Source organism: Giraffa tippelskirchi, chromosome 12, assembly GCF_054371585.1.
Source record: "Giraffa tippelskirchi isolate mGirTip1 chromosome 12, T2T-mGirTip1v1.2.pri, whole genome shotgun sequence".
Taxonomy (NCBI): Eukaryota; Metazoa; Chordata; class Mammalia; order Artiodactyla; family Giraffidae; genus Giraffa; species Giraffa tippelskirchi.
In genome coordinates this window covers 129,197,267-129,218,330 of record NC_137286.1, presented here as the reverse complement: position 1 = coordinate 129,218,330, position 21,064 = coordinate 129,197,267, and the positions used below count along the sequence as shown (strand labels likewise).

At 39.3% G+C, this 21,064-nt stretch overlaps 1 pseudogene; it reads left to right on the top strand.

The window, feature by feature from the left end:
• Positions 1-2,610: 2,610 nt before the first annotated feature.
• On the top strand, positions 2,611-5,523 carry LOC145528651 (uncharacterized; annotated as a pseudogene).
• The last annotated feature ends 15,541 nt before the right edge of the window (positions 5,524-21,064 follow it).

Here is a 21,064-nt window from a genome sequence, read left to right as displayed (position 1 = left end):
TTTCCTTCTCCAATGCATGAAAGTGAAAAGTGAAAGTGAAGTCGCTCAGTCGTGTCCAACTCCTCGTGACCCCATGGACTGCAGCCTACCAGGCTCCTCCATCCATGGGATTTTCCAGGCAAGAGTACTGGAGTGGGTTGCCATTGCCTTCTCTGCTTGCAGTGTTGAAAGGACAGATATTAGAGTTCAGAAAGGCTAAGGTGGCTATAGGTCTCATAGCAGAATATCAAAGTTAAGGGAGCTACACAGAGAAAAGTATTTCTAAGACTGTATAGAATACCTTCCTCTTGAGTCTCTGGCAGAGTACTGATCTGTACCTGTATAGGGCAAAACTTGAAAACTAAAGGGAAAAAAACAAAACAAAACACACAACAGCAAGCATTCCACTAAAAAGTCGTAAAGTCAACCCAGGCCTATTTACATTCTCAATAGCCACAATTTACAGACTGCTTAGTACACAGGGCACCAGAGAGAATCCACAGTATGACTGTGTTTCAGGAGTGGTGTTCCATCAACACGAGAGAATGGGCAGGTCTATACCTGCCTTTATCAGAACTGACAAGCAAGCTGATTCTAAATAACTTACTGTAAACAACTTACTACTAATAAACTAGTGTTCTGTCATATTAATAATTATATATTGATAATAAAATATTAAAATATCTAAATTATCGCTACATTAGAAGATACTATTGTAGATTATGTACTGCTGAAGATAACATCAGTGAACTTGAAGACAGAACATAAACTATCCAAAATGAAGTACACAGAGATCTTTAAAAAAATCAGAGCCTCGGGAGACTGGGGGACAAAACCTAGTAATCTTAGACATATAATCAGAACTACAATCCTGGGCAGAAGAACAGGGGTGAAGAGAAAAAATATTGAAAAATCTTTTGCGTGCATGCTAAGTTGCTTCAGTCATGTCAGACTCCTTGTGTCCCTATGGACTGTAGCCAGCCAGGCTCCTCTCTCCATGGGATTCTCCAGGCAAGAATACTGGAGATTCTTGCCACGCCCTTCTCCAGGGGATCTTTCCGACCCAGGGATTGAACTGGCGTCTCTAAATCTCCCTCATTGACAGGTGGGTTCTTTACAACTAGCGTCACCTGGGGAGCCCATCGAAGAATCTCAGAACTGTCTAAATTTGATGAAAACTGAGCTTACAGATCAAAGAAGTTTAATGAATCTCAAGCGTAACAAAGAAAATCATACCAAGGCACATCATAATAAAACTGCTGAGTAAAACAAATAGAAAACCTTAATACTCAGGAAAAATAGGAACAATGACAACAGTAATAGCCAACTTGGTTGGTAACTGTTTCAAGACTGAGAAAAGTCTAGATTTGAAAATATTAAAGAAAAATACTCAAGTCTGTACACTGAAAGTATATTTTAAAATAAAGGCAAGACAAAACTTCTCTCAGAATGAGAAAATTTACTGGCAAGAGATATTACAGAGTAAAATGAAATGATACTATCAAGGAAATAGTATCTACACAAAAGAATGAAGAGTTCTAGGCAGTTAGTGGGTAAGTAAAATTTTTATCATTTTTATTCCCTTTAGAACAGTTTGTTAAAACAGTTATGATCAACATTTTGTGAGGAGTATAATACATGCAGAAGTAAAATACATTGAATAGTATACACGATGGGAGGGAAGAAATAAAGAAATACGCTAATTTAAAAGTCTTACTGTCCAAAAGAACTGCTATAAAAATTAATGGTATGTTATATATATATCTTTAAAATGGTTCCTCAGTCTCAGCACTAATGACATTGCGGCTGTGGCTGCGGCTAAGTCGCTTCAGTCGTGGCCGACTCTGTGCGACCCCATAGATAGGAGCTCACCGGGCTCCCCTGTCCCTGGGATTCTCCAGGCAAGAACACTGGAGTGGGTTGCCATTTCCTTCTTCAATGCATGACATCAGGGTTAGGGAATTCTTTGTAGGGGGCTTCCCTGGTGGCTCAATGCTAAAGAAACTGCCTGTCAATGCAGGTGAGTAGGTTCAATCCTGAGTAGGGAAGATCCTCTGGAGAAGGAAATGGAAACCCACTCCAATATTCTTGCCTGAGAAATCCCATGGACAGAGTCCATGGGGTTGCAGAGTCAGACATGATTTAGTGACTAAACAATTCTTTGCTGTGGGAGACTCTTGTGTATTGTAGAATGTTTAGTGGTTAGAAACCAGCTATTTTTCTAAAATTCCATCAGTGCACACACACACATCTCCTCCAAATATAACAAAAAGAAAACATCTCCAGACATTGACAAATGCACCATGGTGAAAAATCATACCAGGTTTAGAAACAATGTCTTAGAATATAAAAGACATACAGTTAATAAATGAATAATAAAGATAAAACAGAATACCGAGCAGTTTTATTTCAAACGAAAACAAGTTTTTTAAAAAATCAGATGGGACAAACTAGAAAAGGTGGTGGGTTTAAATCTCAAAGTACTAGTAAATGATTTTAAACCCTCCAAGTAAAGATAAAAATGTTAGATGAAAAAGATTCATGTATATACTTTTTTTTTTAATAAGAACCCACTTTTATTATGAATAAGACACAGATGGGTTATAAAACAAGAGGATGAATGACCATACCATGCAAACACTATCAAAAGTAACACAAGAAAGTACACAAACTGCTGGAGAAAAAACACTGTCAGAAATAGAGGAAGATTTCACAATAAGGTACAACAACAATGAATATATATATATATGTATGTATAAAATGAGTTTAAAAACACATAAAGAAAGCAGGAGAAAAAATGAAGTTAAATGAAACAAATAAAAAAATAGTAAATGGAAAAAAATAGATTTAAAAATTCAATTTACCCAAAGTTATGTCTTCTTTAGAGGAACAACATAGTAAAAAAAAAAAATTCCTAGCAAGGCTAAAGGGCAGGGTCACGGGTGAGACACAGAGAAGATAACTAAGTCACAAAATACAAATATCAAGAATGAAAAGCTGGAAATCCTACTGACTACTACTACAGACATTAAAAGAATAACAAAGGAATAATATGGAGTACTCTGTTTCATTGTGTTTGACAGTTTAGATGAAATGGATTCTTCAGAAGAACTACTAGTGCTGACTTCAGACAAAATCTATATTCTGCATCTGAAAAATTAGAAACTTCATCATAATAAAAAAATGACAGCCCAGTTGACTTCACTAGTAAAATTTACCAAAGGTTTAAGGAAGTAATTATGGCAATTCTTCAAAAACTCTTGGAGGAGGACACTTTTCATATAATTTTTTGAGTCCAGCACATGCTGATTAAGAAAACAAAAGACAATTCCTGGCCCATATTCATTATTAATTTGATGCAACAAATCTTAATTTTAGATAAAATCAAAAAATATATAAAAATAAACCAAGCTGGATTTACCCCAGAAAGGAACTCTGAATTAGCTGTGTAAAGCAATCAATATAAGCAACAGTATTGACAAGATCATGATCGGTCTCAATACTTAGAGAAAAATACTGAAAACTTCAACACTCATTCATTCATTAAACACATGTACACCCATGGCTGATTCATGTCAATGTATGGCACAAACCACTATAATATTGTAAATTAGCCTCCAATTAAAATAAATAAATTAAAAAAGACAAGAATGTAAAAACTAGTCAACTTGTCACAGGAGGGAATTTAATCTGAAAAGGACATACACAAAACCTGTATAATATTATACTCACTGTTGAAAATTTAAATGCTTTTATCTGCTTTCACTCTGAAATCAAGGAAAAGATGTCCACTCTCAACACCTATTCAACATTATTTTGCATGTCCTGGACAGCAGGGCAACAAGAAATGAAAACCATAATAATAGGAATTATTTTTTTGTTGTTTTTACTAAAAAACATCTTTAATCACAAATCACTGAAAAAGCTACTACACTGCTGAGTTTAGAAGGGCATTGTGACACAAGGGGGCTATGTGCAAATGCATACATTTCTCATATGCTCATGCCATCAAACAGCACTGAACACCTAGAAAGCAGACTAAAAGCTAAACATTAAAGATACTATAGAAGGATAAATATATGCAAGACCTGTACACTTAAAAATCACAAAACATTCTGAGAGAAATGAAAGATCTAAATAAAGACTACATGGGCGGGCTGGGCGCGGGGCTGCGCGCAGCGGACGGGACGCGCGGCGGCCCGGCGGCACGTCGGTCAGCAGGAAGAGCTGGGCCTTTCTGTCCAGCCTGGCCCGGCAGTGGACCCTGGAGGACGAGGAGGAACAGGAGCGAGAACACTGGTGGCGATACCAGAACCTGAGCTTCGCTGCGGACGACAAGGAGGACCCGGCCCCCGAGAGACTGACAAGCATGGAGGAAGCAGAGGGGCCCCGGCCACCGGCCCCAGACTCCAGAGATGTGGAGGATGTCCGGGCCGTCCTCAGGATGCCGCAGGAGCGGAGGCAGAGGCAGCGGGAGGCCCCCGTCCCGGAGCCGGAGGAGGAGGCCAGGCAGCCGCCCCTGTTGCCCGAGGAGCAGCTGCAGTCACCGCCTGGCCGGAGACTGAGCCCCGAGCGCGGCTTCGCGGGGGAGGGGGCCTGGTGGTCAGGGCGCCTACGGGCGGCAGGAAGCGGGGCTCTGAGAAGCCATCTGCTGCGGGGAAGACGCCTGAGCCTGCAGCGAGCCTGGACCCTGAGACCCTCAGCCCCAGTAAATGGTCCGTGTCCAGAAGATCGCGGTGCTGGAGAAGAGAGCCGGCTCAGGAAAGAGGGTGGTTCCAGACAAAACCAGCATCTCGGAGAAGAGACTAGTGTCTGAGAAAGCTGCCGTCTTTGAGAAGACCCCCGGCCCCGGAGACGCAGCCGGCCCCAGGCAGGGCCGTGGCCCCAGCGCGGCCCCAGACCCGGGAGCACCCAGCCTCAGCGGAGTGCCCAACCAGCCCCGTGGGGCAGCGGAGGGCTGGGCCTGAGAAGCTCGAGTCCATGGCGGGGCCTCTGCCCAGGGCTGGCGGCCTCCCACCTGTCACTCTGCAGATGAGCCCCGAGAGAGACAGTTCAGAGGTGGCCTTAACCAGCAGGGTGAGGTGGGGCGCAAGGGCAGGTCCAGTGTCCCGTGGGGCGGGCAGGGCCTCACCTGCTGTGTCTCGCCGTTTTCCTGCCCAGCACCACCAGCGTGAAGCTCCCGGCCAGAGTGGTCAAATTAGGCCCGAAGCTGAAGCAATACCTCTTAGCCATATACAGAGATCACAGTCCATCAAGTGTGCAAGCCTGTTCCGCACTGAGTTCCTTGTGGCTCCTGTGGATGTCGCCAGCAAGCGCCACCTCTTTGAGAAAGAGCTGGTGGGCCAGAGCAGAGAAGGCCCGGCCTCCAGCCGCAAGGAGAACTTGCAGCTCTCAGGGGTGGTGAAGTCGCGGCTCAACCTGTGGATCAGCAGGACCCAGGAGTCAGCACAGCAGGGTCCTCAGGAGACGCAGAGGGAGTCAGCAGCTGGCAGGAGGCCCCAGTGGAGGAAGAAGCCAGAGCCCCCGCTGGGTGCTGAGGTGTGAGAAGCCAGTCTCCGGTCAGCAGCCGTGCTGGTCGCCTTTCCCGCCCACTTTCCGCCCTGGACCCGGGAGAACGCTTTCCCGCCCATCTGGGGCAGGCGTGCCTAGCACCTTGTCCAGCTGCGGGCACCTTGCATCTGCACATGGCCTCGCCACCCCGTCCACGACCATTCCTGCTCCTGCGGGGCTGTCGGGTTGCACCACTGTCTCCGTGCACCTCCCACAGGCTGGCCTGCCCCCGTCCCTGGGCCTCCTGGCCGGGCTGGAGGAGCTGCGCTGACCCCTCGCAGGCCCTGCTTCACTCCTCTTCACGTTCCACCTGCTGCTCTGTCCAAGCCGTCCTGTGCCCCCTCCCCACTCTCAGGAAAGAGCTGATAAACTCATTCACTCTCAGGTATGACCAATAATACCTTAAAAATAAAAAAAAAAAGACTACATGTTTCTAAACTGAATAAACGTGAAATTTGTTTTGAAAATTAAGTGAGCTAGTATAGTCAACCAATTTCAAACATAAATCAAGGTTTATGGCTTTTACTGTATAACAACAAAACTCCAAATCTACTTATCAAAACAGTGTAATAATGGCATAAACCAAGAAACCTAGATCAGAAGACCAAATCAGCAGTCAAGAAATAGACTCATATATATAACCACATATTTTAAAGAGGCACTAAGGTAAGGAAAGGAAAGGGGTGCGTGTGTGTGTTTAACAAACAGTTAACTGTGGAACAGTATAATATCAATTTGGAGAAAAACTTTAACATTTAATCTATACTTCATTTACAAGTTAATGTGAATTTGGTCATAGACATTTGTCATGTTTTCTAACATCAATTTACAAAAATGTTACTTATATTATGGATATAAACTCATCTAAATTTTAAATATTTTTGTTCTGCCATCTAGATATTGATTTTTATCATTTCACTTCCAAAAACATTAAACTTTTATATAATAAGTTTACCTATTTCTTTTTTTCAAGCATCTAATGCACTAGCTTTTTAAAAGATTCACTTCCAACCTTGTTATATAAGTATTCTCATAGGTATTTTCTCCGAAATTTCTGTTTTTCACTTTTACCATATAACTCTAAGAAATCTGAACTGTTATGTTCTGTTATTTAAGTTGTTAAATCTCTTTCTTTTCAAATGGATGTTCAGTAGGTTCCAGTGTTTATAAACTATTACATCCTTTCACCATTGAACTGAACTATATGTATTATATTCTCATATTTATTGGGACCAATTTCTGTGGTTGACATACTTTTCCTATTTGCTCTTGCCAAGTTACCTTGGAAACTTTCTTCTTTTGCTTACTCAAAAGAGCTCAGGTCCAGCTTAAAAGCCCCTTGAACAAAGGCAACCTCTTGTGGCTAAAAAGCCCAGCAGTCCATTAGTTAGATGGAGCACCAGTCACTAAGTTGACAGCCCCTCTGCCATGAAGCCTAACAGATGAGTGCTAAGCAGCGGCAGGAGACAGACACTACCCTGGGGCTTCTTAGGACTCAGTAAGGCTAGCTGGTCTTGCAAGAAAATTACCATTCTGATGCCCCCCCTCTCCCCTACACCCAGGGAACGGGGAATATCTGCAGACCTGGTCCCTGCTCCAGATCCTATGCTTAAATTTATCTACATCTACACCCCCTACCCCCGCCCAGATGCTTCCAGCCAGCTTGAAATCGTTGCCAATCAATGCCTCCTCCAGAAAGCTGGGAGTGGACGTAGCCACTAGTCTGTGTAACTAGACCTGTGCAACACTCTTCATGTTCTGAAAGGGCCTGGCCCTAATGAGGTCTCAGCAGTCTACAAGAATGGGAAGGAGACAGCAAGACTTGTTAAATTTCAGTGTTTCAGAATCTTACAGAGATTATTTTAAATGCAATTCAAAATTATGGAAATTGTAACTCTTCATTAACACCAAAAACACACCCAAAGTACAATTTTAAGCCACAAAAACTTAATTTAAATATACTTTGCCATTTTTATATCACTGACTATTGTGTTTTAACCTCTGTATTCTATGTAAAAATATGCGTCCTTGAACTCCATTTACATTCTGCACTAAGCTATTTATTGGAAGTGGGAGGAAACAAGAGGGATTAGAACTCTCCATCTGACAAAATAAACAGATGTCTAAATTAAGCATCATTATATGACATTTATCAAAATTTCCATTTATATAACTGGCTAAGCTGTACGTATTTATTCTGTGTAGGCTATAGAGGTGCTTGTGAAATGACAAAAACATTACACTCAATGAAAATGTTTCTATTACTATGGAGTATGGGATAAAAATAAGAAATAAGCTGTCACCCCTAACACTGTAATACAGAGAAAAAGTAAATAGGTTGGTAATGTGGTTTGAAGGATAAGTTATTCAAAAGGTAGTGCAAAAGGAATAAAAATATACTGGAGTTTAAGGATGTCATTTCCCTACTCATTTTGGTAGTACAGCATTATGATCAGGTATGCTGCTGCTAAGTCGCTTCAGTCGTGTCCGACTCTGTGCAACCCCATAGACAGCAGCCCACCAGGCTCCGCCGTCCCTGGGATTCTCCAGGCAAGAACACTGGAGTGGGTTGCCATTTCCTTCTCCAGTGCATGAAAGTGAAAAGTGAAAGGGAGGCCGCTCAGTCGTGTCTGACTCTTTGCGACCCCATGGACTGCAGCCTACCAGGCTCCTCCGTCCATGGGACTTTCCAGGCAAGAGTACTGGAGTGGGGTGCCATTGCCTTCTCTGATGATCAGGTATATATCTGGGCAAAATTTGAGCCAAGGAATGGTTCATCAGCTAGATAATACAGCCCTGAATAAGAAACGTAACTGATACTAATCTTATTTTTTTCATATTAAGAAACTTTAGTTTTCATTGCCTTTGGTTTCAGCATATTTTAATATATTTTTCATGAATGATAAACTGCCAAAGAATAAAATGTAAGAATCTGATAATTTAAAGATTATCTGAAAAGCTATTGTTAACCAGTTTTTTTTTTAAATGACAAAGTGGAAAAATATATCAATGGAGCCTGAGAATCACAACTATGAAAAGCCATAAGACAGCCAAAAAGTAAATCATACGACTAGACATAATTCTCTTTGCCAATTTAGTTGATTCACAAAAGTGCTTTAAACACTATAGCGCTTATTTTTTAACAATAATCTCTAGAATTTCAAATTCTACAGATTTATTTTGGCAGTTCTACAATCCTGGTATGTCAAAAAACCTTATTAGATGGACAAATCTAATCACCTCTTTTTAAAAAATAAAAGTACATTAAGAGAAATGAAGATGCATACTTTTGAAATCTAATTTTAAATTTAACGTGATTTTTACAAATAGGAATAACTACAAAACAAAGACAACTACAAAATGATAATTAACCCTAGTGAGGCTATCTCAGGAAAGATCACAGTTGAAGAGTTTTAAGACCTCAGAGATATAAACTACATGGTCCCTTCAATGAAATAGATCTAAGGATACGTGAACTTCTCTCACCTCTAAGGGAGCCATACTACTTATGGCAATTTTTAGTATTTTTTTGATGTGTGTGTGTGGGGGTACTATTTATTAGGCATTTGTTATATTTTTGTTATATTCCTTTTTTCCTGTTTCAAAGTCATATTCAGGACATAACATTGCATTAAATCACCCTGTCTTAGGCTCCTTTGAGCTATGATGTTTCTCAGAAAGTTTCCCTTTTTTGATGATTTTGACAACTTTAAGGATTACTGATGAGATATTCTGCAGCATATACCTCAATTTGAGTTTATGATTTTTTTTTCATAATAACAGGATATACTGTAAAATAGTAACATAATATATTGCAAAATATTCATGGTGTACATTAAGTTGACAGTAAGAAGGCAATTACGGAGTTTCAGAGGATGACCCCAGAAGTTAAGAACCATCATCATTACATAAGATTAACTGTTAATATGACTTACCACTAATGTTAGGCATGACCACCCAGCTGAGAGAGTGATGCCAGGTTTTTGCACCATAACGTCACCACCTTCCTTTTTTTTTTTTACTGCAATTCAAAGTCACTAATCACAGGCCACTCTTTGGGGATGAAGAATTAGGTTACCATTTCTCAAAGGGGAGTATCTATATAAACTCTGTGAAATTCATTTATACAGGAAATTTTTCACTTCTCCCCCTATTTCCTATGTTCAGTTGTTTATATCAATATGAGCTCATTAAGTCTTAATTACATTGTTCAAGTCATGATCTAATAGTCCATTTTCTCTCTCATTTTTTTCCAGTTTTAGCCACCAGGAAGCTCTTTCAGTTGTTTCCTATTTCCACTTGACATACCTCCATCATTGTTTGATGGAGTTGTTTCTGGCATTTTACTATCTGGGACAACAAGATGCTTAAAGTTCATCTCATATATTTCATATAATGGATGATACTAGTATCATACACTGTCATCCATTTCTCCAAGGATGATAGAAACCAAGACCCAGATGCAGAGTGTCTGCACTGCCACTGGGACATTTTTTCTGCTAAGTCTTGCTATGAACAGAACTAGAAATTTAATTCTGTAACTATATATACACATATATACATACACTGTATACTGGAGTGGTTGCCATGCCCTCCTCCAGGGATATATATATATATATATATATACATATATATACATATACACACACACATATATATATATACACACACACATATATACATATATATACACATATATATATATACACGTATATATACAAATATATATACACATATATATATATATTGGAAATTTGATCTCTGCTTCCTCTGCCTTTTCTAAAACCAGCTTGAACATCTGGAAGTTCACGGTTCACGTATTGCTGAAGCCTGGCTTGGAGAATTTTGAGCATTACTTTACTAGCGTGTGAGATGAGTGCAATTGTGCGGTAGTTTGAGCATTCTTTGGCATTGCCTTTCTTTTGGATTGGAACGAAAACTGACCTTTTCCAGTCCTGTGGCCACTGCTGAGTTTTCCAAATTTGCTGGCATATCGAGTGCAGCACTTTCACAGCATCACCTTTGAGGATATGAAACAGCTCAACTGTAATTCCATCACCTCCACTAGCTTTGTTCGTAGTGATGCTTTCTAAGGCCCACTTGACTTCAGATTCCAGGATGTCTGGCTCTAGGTGAGTGATCACACCATCGTGATTATCTGGGTCATGAAGAACTTTTTTGTACAGTTCTTCTGTGTATTCTTGCCACCTCTTCTTAATATCTTCTGCTTCTGTTAGGTCCATACCATTTCTGTCCTTTATCGAGCCTATCTTTGCATGAAATGTTCCTTTGGTATCTCTAGTTTTCCTGAAGAGATCTCTAGTCTTTCCCAATCTGTTGTTTTCCTCTATTTCTTTGCACTGATCGCTGAGGAGGGCTTTCTTATCTCTCCTTGCTATTCTTTGGAACTCTGCATTCAGATGGGAATATCTTTCCTTTTCTTCTTTGCTTTTCGCTTCTCTTCTCTTCCCAGCTATCTTTAAGGCCTCCTCAAACAGCCATTTTGCTTTTTTGCATTTCTTTTCCATGGGGATTTTCTTGATCCCTGTCTCCTGTACAATGTCACGAACCTCTGTCCATAGTTCATCAGGCACTCTGTCTTTCAGGTCTAGTCCCTTAAATCTATTTGTCACTTCCACTGTATAATCATAAGGGATTTGATCTAGGTCATACCTGAATGGTCTAGTGGTTTTCCCTACTTTCTTCAATTTAAGTCTGAATTTGGCAATAAGCAATTCATGATTTGAGCCACAGTCTGCTCCTGGTCTTGTTTTTGCTGACTGTATAGAGCTTCTCCATCTTTGGCTGCAAAGAATATAATCAATCTGATTTCGGTGTTGACCATCTGGTGATGTCCACGTGTAGAGTCTTCTCTTGTGTTATTGGAATAGGGTGTTTGCTATTACCAGTGCGTTCTCGTGGCAAAACTCTATTAGCCTTTGCCCTGCTTCATTCTGTACTCCAAGGCCAAACTTGCCTGTTACGCCAGGGGTTTCTTGACTTCCTACTTTTGCATTCCAGTTCCCTATAATGAAAAGGACATCTTTTTGGGATGTTAGTTCTAGAAGGTCTTGTAGGTCTTCATAGAATTGTTCAACTTCAGCTTCTTCGGCATTACTGGTCAGGGCATACACTTGGATTACTGTGATAGTGAATGGTTTGCCTTGGAAACGAACAGAGATCATTCTATCGTTTTTGAGATTGCATCCAAGTACTGCATTTTGGACTCTTTTGTTGACCATGATGGCTACTCCATTTCTTCTAAGGGATTCTTGCCCACAGTAGTAGATATAATGGTCATCTGAGTTAAATTCACCCATTCCAGTCCATCTTAGTTCGCTGATTCCTAGAATGTCGATGTTCACTCTTGCCATCTCCTGTTTGACCACTTGCAATTTGCCTTGATTCATGGACCTAACATTCCAGGTTCCTATGCAGTATTGCTCTTTACAGCATCGGACTTTGCATCTATCACCAGTCACATCCACAGTTGGATATCGTTTTTGCTTTGGCTCCATCCCATCATTCTTTCTGGAGTTATTTCTCCACTGATCTCCATTAGCATATTGGGCACCTACTGACCTGGGGAGTTCATCTTTCAGTGTCCTATCTTTTTGCCTTTTCATACTGTTCATGGGACAGTCTGTCTCTTGAGAAACCTGTATGCAGGTCAGGAAGCAACAGTTAGAAGTGGACATGGAACAACAGACTGGCTCCAAATAGGAAAAGGAGTACGTCAAGGCTGTATATTGTCACCCTGCTTATTTAACTTATATGCAGAGTGCATCATGAGAAACGCTGGGCTGAAGGAAACACAAGCTGGAATCAAGATTGCCGGGAGAAATATCAATAACCTCAGATATGCGGATGACACCACCCTTATGGCAGAAAGTGAAGAAGAACTAAAGAGCCTCTTGATGAAGGTGAAAGAGGAGAGTGAAAAAGTTGGCTTAAAGCTCAACGTTCAGAAAACTAAGATCATGGCATCTGGTCCCATCACCTCATGGCAAATAGATGGGGAAACAGTGGAAACAGTGTCAAGCTTTATTTTTTGGGGCTCCAGAATCACTGCTGATGGTGACTGCAGCCATGAAAATAAAAGACGCTTACTCCTTGGAAGGAAGGTTATGGCCAACCTAGATAGCATATTTAAAAGCAGAGACATTACTTTGCCAACAAAAGTCCGTCTAGTCAAGGCTATGGTTTTTCCAGTGGTCATGTATGGATATGAGAGTTGGACGGTGAAGAAAGCTGAGCGCCGAAGAATTGATGCTTTTGAACTGTGGTGTTGGAGAAGACTCTTGAGAGTCCCTTGGACTGCAAGGAGTTCCAATCAATCCATCCTAAAAGAGATCAATCCTGGGTGTTCATTGGAAGGTCTGATGTTGAAGCTGAAACTCCAATACTTTGGCCACCTCATGCGAAGGGTTGACTCATTGGAAAAGACCCTAATGCTGGGTAGGACTGGGGGCGGGAGGAGAAGAGGACGACAGAGGATGAGATGGTTGGATAGTATCACCGACTCGATGGACATGGGTTTGGTTAGATTCCAGGAGTTGGTGATGGACAGAGAGGCCTGGCGTGCTGCAGTTCATGGGGTCGCAAAGAGTCGGACACGACTGAGCGACTAAACTGAACTGAATATATATATATATATATATAAAATATGCACAAAGTAAAATACAAAATGGAGACCAGCCTTGAAAACTTCCTGAGCAGAAAATACCATTTAAGCCATATAAGAGAAACTTGATTTACCCTATTCTGCAAAACAAGGAAAAATGAACTTGGGCCACTTATTGCAAGTGCCTCTGAAAATCATAAATGAAGTCTAATCTGTTACCCCAAATTGGCATGAGGCAACCACTTTTAACCAATCACTGCTCAGTAGGGTAAACTAATCCTGTAATCAATCATTATAAAGAATATAGAGTCTCTGCGTTTTTACTATATAAGCTGTCATAATATATCTCTGAGCCTCATTCTACTGTTGGTTTGAGAACTCCCAGTCTGCCAACTGTTGTTATATGTATATAGGCACAGGTAATAAATTCTCACTAAAATCTACCTTGATGTGGTGGTTTTAATTATTCTACTTCTCGATTTGACAGTATTTACATTAACCCATATACAGAAACATAATTGTTTATCCATATCCATCTGTATCTAGTCTGTGTTAAACATGAGTTCATATGGATGTGTCTTCCTCTAATCCAGTGACATTTGATTTATTCTAGCCTTCTCCCCTTTATCTGTAACTTCCCCCTTCAATAATGAGAAACCTGGTTCCTACCATCTTTCTATTCTTTTAATTATCCATTCAATCAATACCAGTATACAAGCACAGCACTTTCAGAATTATTAACCTTAAAGTTCCTAGAGAGTACCTTGTTACTTCATAGGAAGTGACAGCTCTCATTAGAATTTCAATCAACCTGGTAATGTTTTGTTTTCTATATTCCACTCAAGGATGTCACTCTATCTTGAGGTTTATATTGCAGTTTATACTTAAATACATATTTGATGGGCAAACTATCAGCTTAATAGGCAATGATATTTTACAGTATATCCTATTATTAAAGGGTTAAGTACACTACTTTTCCTTATTTTATATCATTAGTATTATTGGCTATTAATAGTAGATAGTATGATTGGAAAACGAGAAATTTAATTTTCTGAATTAACAGGTGGCAGCATCCTGTTCTTTTCAAAAGGAATTTGAGAGTTTGAAAAACACTGGCAGCACGTTTGAAGTGAATTGTACTATCTTTGATAACATTACAAAAATTTTTAAAGGGCCATTACCACAAGTAATTCTATTTGCTTCTATTGCTAAACGTAAGAAATTCAAAATCTGGGGGAGCTCCCTGGTGGTCCAGTGGTTAGGACTTGGTGCTTTCACTGAAGTCACAGGCAATCCTTTAAGAAACTGTGAATAAAGGTATTTTGCCCTTTCACACACGTAGGTACAACTCATTAAATGCCTGTATGCAAGATAATAACAGGTATAAGAGTACCTGACAGCACCATTTATTACACAGTTCACCTTAAACTCACCTGGTAACTGGGATGACTATCTTGTGTTAATTGAATTCTTCAATGGAAAAAAAAGAACTTAATTTTTTAATGAAAGGAAGTAGTTTTACACTTGGGAGCAAAGCATCCACAGAAGTTAAGCTCCTACCCACCCCTCTCCCAGATTCTCTCACAGAAGCTAGGAGATGGAGCACAACTGGCCTTGGATATTACATTCCAAAGAGTATTCCCAGGTCCTCTAGGAAAACCAGGAAAAACTTCCTAATAGGTTTAGCTGGCAAGGAGCTTATTTAGCTTTTAAAGAGATTTAAATACAATTCAAGAAAATGAAGAACTTAATAATACCAGGTTTCTAAATTAAATACTCTAAGAAAAGGAACAGAGGGAAGAAGTCTCCCCTATTTTCAACAGGGAGAATAAAGCCTCATTTTCTTTATCCATATTTGCACTTACTCCTGCTGAAGAACCAGAGAAGGAAATGGTAACCTACTCCAGTATGCTTGCCTGGGAAACCCCAAGGACAGAGGGGCCTGGCAGGCTGCAGTCCATGGGTTCACAAAGAGTCAGACATGACTGAGTGACTAAACAACTACTAAAGAACAATGATTTTTTCAAGGACTGTTTTAAGGAAAAACCCAGTACAACTGAGACCCAAGCCTAACTAGAAGCTTTTTTCATGGAATATCATTTTCACTCCAAGGACCAACTAACAAACTACTATTAAATTTACTTGGGCAAAATATCCCCTTGAAAGTAAATTAAGTGAGTTGGTCATTTGAAGGGAAATAACTGAGTACCTGTTGCCAATGATATAATTCAAGCTTTTAGTCAAAACTTGCATTTCCTATCATATGCCTGATGCAACATTTAAAAGCTTATAAAGGCTGATACCAGTGATAATAAATATTTATTGATTGATTGATAAATAAATATTCTCTGACATTGTGTGATAAAATATGTTGACACTGAAAAGACCTGCTTAACTCTGTGAACTCATACTTTCCAAATGACCAATATATGATGTTATAAAATTATGGGCAAAAAGACCCATTCACAATGCAAGATAATCCAATGGATTTTAAAATAATCCAAACAGATTTTTTTACACAGTTAAAATTTCACATTGCAACTAAATGTTAAGAAACTACCCCTTTTCAGTATAATTCAACAATCACTTTGGCCACCTGATGTGAAGAGCTAACTCACTGGAAAAGATCCTGATTCTGGGGGATTCAGGGAGGAGAAAGGGGCAAGAGAGGATGAGATAGTTGGATGGCATCACTGACTCAATGGACGTGAGTCTGAGCAAAATCTGGAAAATGGTTAAGAACAGAGAAGCCTGGTGTGCTGCAGTCCATGGGGTTGCAAAGGATTGGACACAACTTAGTGACTGAACAACAATAACAACAACCACACATACTCCTCCCTCTTTCAATTATGTGTTGTTTGAGGCTGAATCTTCTTTACACTTTGAGACAGCAGGAACTTATAGTTACCAGGGGGTAAGGATGGGGGTGCAGGGATAGATTGGGAGTTCGGGACCGACATGAACACTGTTATACTTAAAATATATAACCAACAAAGACGTACTGGAAAAAATAAATAATTTTTTTTTTTAAGTTTAAAAATACAGCATGTTACAAGAATCTACGGCAAAAGCAAACATGAAAACCCAGCTGTGCTCCCTTATGCTTGGTGTTAGAGACTCTTGCAAAACAAACTATTTGTTATTTTAGAAGATAGTTATATTCTAAAAAAAAATGTTAATATGCAATTGACAATGTTTTTAAACTAATTTAGAATAACTAGTAATATTTACAATTTTTAGTTTCTAAATAATATAGATAGACATAACTCAAATAGCAACTTCAGAATTTCTAAAGATTCTTAAGAAGGAAAAGGATTCTATAGGTCAAAAACCATGAGAACCATACATTCAGAGAAACGAGAGGAAACGCAGCTGAGAAATCAAATATACATATATCTGTTTTGCAAACTTATGTCTTACAAATGTTAATAGCTATTGATACATAGAGCTGATTGCTATAAAATAAACAATATAGCAGGTTTTATATACATAAGCAGTCAAAATGCAACAATAAACCTGGCTTTTTTAGAATGGAGAGAATAGCATGGAAACATATATACTAACATATGTAAAATAGCCAGTGAAATTTGCTGTATGACTCAGGGAAATCAAATCAGGGTTCTGCAACAACCTAGAAGGGTGGGATGGGGTAGGACATGGAAGGGAATCTCATGAAGGAGGGGACATATGTATACCTATGGCAGAAACCAACACAATATTGCAATTATCCTTCAATTAAAAATAAAAAAAGAGAAAAAAAAAGCCACCGTGATTGTTAAAGACTTAAAATGGCTCTTAGGCCTCTGATTATCCTTGGACAGAGTCAGTGAAATACAGTCCTCAGGGAAGGCGTAATTCCTTTGCCCACTTCCAATACTGTCAGGAAGACAGTGGCTAGGGAGCAATTTCCTGGAGACTAGATCTTGAGCCTAGAGAGAAAAATGAATCAGTACTTATTACATATCCGTTGGGGGCATCTTTATTTAGGCCTCAAAACAATTCTCTCAACAAAATATTTCTGCCCCTTTATAAAAATAACCTAAGACACAGGAAATTAAAGTAACTTGCCTAAAATCACAGGGGTAATAAGTTGTGCAGGCAGCATTTAAGCCAATGTTAGATAACCATCTTTACTAATTAAAATATGCTTACTTGCTCATTTATTCAGCACATTTTGAATAGCTATTCTGTAAAGAGCAAAGTGTATGAAACTAATTAGAAAAAAGCAATAATAATCTTGGATTTTGCCTTCAAGTAGTTTATAGGCTCACTGGGAGGTAAGACATGCACCTGAGTATTTGTAATAGAGAAAATATGAAACAATTGATGGGTTTGCACAAAATGATAACATTCAGTGAAGGATTATCAGAAGAGACTGGTGGGAAAATCATCCTAGTAAAATGCTCTATTGTTAACATATGCCTCCATTGCATTTTTTTTCCTCCAAAGTCCAGTTAGACTCTAGATATGTTAACTCTTGATATGTTAGAATCTTAATATGTTCTTTAAAAAAGGTATCAATACTGCCATGTATTCAGTTCAGTCACTCAGTCGTGTCCGACTCTTTGTGACCCCATGAACCACAGCACGCCAGGCCTCCCTGTCCATCACCAACTCCCGGAGTCCACCCAAACCCATGTCCATCGAGTCGATGATGCCATCCAGCCATCTCATCCTCTGTCGTCCCCTTCTCCTCCTGCCCTCAATCCTTCCCAGCATCAGGGTCTTTTCCAATGAGTCAGCTCTTTGCATCAGGGAGCCAAAATATTGGGAGTTTCAGCTTCAACATCAGTCCCTCCAATGGACACCCAGGACTGATCTCCTTTAGGATGGACTGGCTGGATCTCCTTGCAGTCCAAGGAACTCTCAAGAGTCTTCTCCAAAACCCCAGTTCAAAAGCATCAATTCTTTGGCACTAAGCTTTCTTTATAGTCCAACTCTCACAACCATACATGACCACTGGAAAAACCATAGCCTTGACTAGACAGACCTTTGTTGCAAAGTAATGTCTCTGCTTTTTAATATGCTGTCTAGGTTGGTCATAACTTTCCTTCCAAGGAGTAAGCGTCTTTTAATTTCATGGCTGCAATAATACTGCCATGTATGCAAGGAATTTATTTTTAAATACTCTGATCTGAAAACTGCAATTATAAATTTAAAGCAAAAACTTAGGATTATAGTGAGGCATAGTATATGAGTCAAAAGAGGTCATGAGGATAATTACAATACTGTCAATTTAGAAACATGGTGCCTGTGTTCAGAGATTCACATTCTGTAGGTAATGGAAACATTCAAGATAGTATCCTATAGTGAGAAAAAGAAATAGAGCAGAGTGAGGGAAATAAGAACGAGGAGGAGCTTCTTTGAGGTGATATTTGAGCAGAGACCTGAATAAAAGAAGTCTCGCTGTTTATAGTCTCTAAGTTGTGTCCGACTCTTCTGCAACCCTTTGGACTGTAGCCTGCCAGGCTCCTCTGTCTATAAGATTCACCAGGCAAGAATACTGGAGTGGGTAGCCATTTCTTTCTCCAAGGGATCTTCCCAGCCTAGGGACTGAATCCACATCTCTTGCATTGCAGGCAGACTGTTTACTACTAAGCTATCAGGGAAGCCCAAATAAAGGAAGTACTATGCAACAATATCAGGGAAAATATTCCCAGGCAATGGGACCTGCAAGTGCTAAATCCAAGAGGAGCATGACGTTGCAAGATAATGGTCACTTTTCCGCTGCTGCAATACTTTTTCACCTTAAAGTTGTCTTGCTGATTTTTTTCTTTACTAGATGATTGCCTACTTCTACAATAGGTTCCCAGAAACTACTGTTTATTAATCCCTTAAACTGTGAAGGGAATTTTCATCTGTGCTACTGACAAAACACACAATGGTCATCACAACATTGTAATCGCCATTTCACCAATGAGAAAAATTAGATGATTTGCCCAAGGCAATAATTGTGGGATTCTGATTTGAATTCAGTGGTCTACCTCAAAGCCCTCTCCGTCTCTTGAATTAAATGCCCAGTGAAGTTTAAGTTGATTTTTTTTTGAATACTCAGGCCTCAGAAAATATTTTAGGTGCTATAATGAGACCAATTTTATGGATATTGGGAAAATGGCTATCTAACACTGCTGTGAACAGAGAAGAGACTAGGAATTTCATAGCATACAACTCTTTCACTTTCCGTGAATCACAAGTACTTTATGGAAGACTGATAAGGGCTCATGGTCAAACACTTCCAGGTCCTCATCAAACACTTCCAGTATACAGGCATTCAAGAATTCCAGGGCTTGACCCATGCACATTTTGAAAAATGTAAAACATTTCAGCTCGAGAATAGAACTCATTGTTGGTGGGAGTGACAATTCCAGACACTATTTTTCTTTTCATATAAATCAAAAAGTGGTAGGCTATCAATAATTTTAATACTCTATGTAAAATTCTGTAGTTCCCACATATAACTGTCCAAACATGAGAACATCCCATCTATGGATAAGGAGCAGTTCACCAGTTCATTGGAGGCTGGCCACCTCCTTCCAATATCTTGTGCTCATGTACACCACAGAACAGAGGTCTTTGAGCATAGTGAGACCTGAAACTGCTTTTCTTTGAAAATAGGTATATGGTCTAACTTGAGGAAAAAACAGGAAAAAAAAAAAAACATGAAAGATCTTCTATCTGCAAGACCCAGGTCTGGGCCATTCACTGATTTGTATTCCAAAGTTTCATAGCAGTGAAAGCGAGCTGGATATGTGTAGTTTCTTCAGATATAGAAATGTTTATCCAATTTAGTAGATGAGTACATTTAAGAACTAAAATATTTGCAATGATTATGATAAAAATGTTAAATGTATTTTATATAAAGAGCTCGTTTCAATAAATGACATTACACACAGAAAGCCCTAAAAGATCTCGCCAAAAAATGGTTAGAATGAACAAATTCAGTAAAGTTGCAAGATAGAGACTTCATAAAAATCCTAAAATTTCAACAGAAGCACAAAAGACCCCAAATAGCCAAAGCAATCTTAAAGCTAGATGTATCACACTTCCTGATTTCAATCCAGACTACAGTACTGACTGGCATAAAAACAGACATACAGAGCAATGAAGCAGAGAGCTCAGAAGTAAACTCACACTTATATGGTCAATTAATCCACAGCAAAGATGACCAAAATATATGATATAGAAAAGACAACCACTTCAGTAAATGGTATTAGGATAACTGGATGGCTATGTGCAGAAGACTCAAACCTGACCACTTTCTCGTACCAAGTACAAAAAGAAACTCAAAATGTGGTAAAGAATTAAACGTAATACCTAAAGCCACAGAATTTTTAGAAAACATAGGCGGAATACTGACCCCAGTCTTAGTAATGTTTTTTCAATCTATCTCTTCCAACAAGGGAAACAAAAGCAAAAAATGAGACTGCTGACTAAAAAGCTTTTGTGCAGTGAAGGAAACTATCAGTAAAACAAAATGTTAGCCTACTGAACGGGAAATAATATTTGCAAATAATACAGCCAGTAAGTAGTTAATATCCCAAATACACAAAGAACTAGTACAACACATGAAAAAACAAGTTGATTGTAAAAATGGGCAGAGTAATTGAGTAGATGTTTTTTCCAAAAATACACAGGTGGTCAACAGAAACACAAGAAGAGGATCTACAACCCTCATCAGGAAAATGCAAACCAAAGCCACAATGAGATAGTTCTTTTATCTTGGCTGTAGTTTCAGGGGATGTTTAAATTTCATTTGTAGTTTATTTTCCACATATTCTGTTTCTTAAAAATAACACTTTACCTTTGATATAGAAATATTTCAAAATTTGTAGGATTTTCAGCTTTTAATATGCTGAAATTTCATCAGTCATAGGAATATTTGCTTAATAAAGAGATAAGAGGTTAAGGTAA